This window comes from Orycteropus afer, unplaced genomic scaffold (assembly GCF_000298275.1).
Source record: "Orycteropus afer afer isolate SDZICR_OR568_19922 unplaced genomic scaffold, OryAfe1.0 scaffold00023, whole genome shotgun sequence".
Classification (NCBI taxonomy): domain Eukaryota; kingdom Metazoa; phylum Chordata; class Mammalia; order Tubulidentata; family Orycteropodidae; genus Orycteropus; species Orycteropus afer.
In genome coordinates, this window is record NW_006921610.1 from 8,451,282 (window position 1) to 8,452,338 (window position 1,057).

Sequence of the window (1,057 nt, forward strand, 5' to 3'; positions counted from 1 at the left end):
AAATCAGCCATTGAAAACCTCACGGATACATCTGGTATAAATGGTGTTGCCATGAATCAGAATTGACTCAACAGCAACTCAATGTTTTGTTTTGTTTTTTTTTCACCAAAGTGTCGTGAGGGAGAAGTATAGAGTTCTGTACCAATAGAAGGAAGTCTTCACTTTCACTTTATTTTAGTGGTATGAGAAGTTTCCCCAGGGAAAATTCTATATAATCTGAGATATGGCAGGTGTTAGGTTAGAGAAAGTCTTCAAAGTATCGTAAACTTTGAATTTCAAGGACTCTATGGGGTCACCAGTTAAGCAAGCTGCTGCTAACTGGCAGGTTGGTGGTTTGAGCCCACCTAGCTGCTCCACAGGGGCAAGACCTGGCAATCTGCTTCTATAAAGATTACAGCCAAGAAAACTCTATGGGGCAGTTCTACTCTGTCACATGGGGTCACTATCAGCAAGAATCAACTCTGTCACCCAACAATAACAACAAGGGTCAACTATGGGAGAAGCTGGTAATTAACTAGAGATGTTAATAACTTAAAAGTTTGATGCCAGTGGACCAGACCATAATTTCTTTTTCTAGACTGGTCTTCACCAAGGCTGGTTTTGTGAGTGTTCATCTCTGATCGCTGCTTCTCTGGTTGATCGTTCACCCTTGATCATTGTTTAGCCCTTTGTGTCTGCATTAGCTAGAATCACCCTTGGCAGTGCACATCACTGGGTGGTACAAACAACATGCATTCAACTACTAAGTTACAAATTGGTTGTTCAAACCCATCTAACAGCTTTGCAAAAGACAGGGCTAGTGATATGCCTGTGTAAAGATTATAGCCAAGAAAACTTTATAAAGCAACTCTGTAACACGTAGGGTTGCCATGACTTGGAATCAACTTGATGGCTAGGGAATTGGTTTGGTTTTGAAGTAGAGGAAGCTTTAAAAACTACCTGATGTTTTAAAGCACCCTAGACCCATAAGGAGCTCTGGTAGCATAGTGCCTAAGGCACTTGACTGCTAACCAGAAGGCTGGCGGTTCAAACCCACCAGCCACTCCTCGGAAGGAAG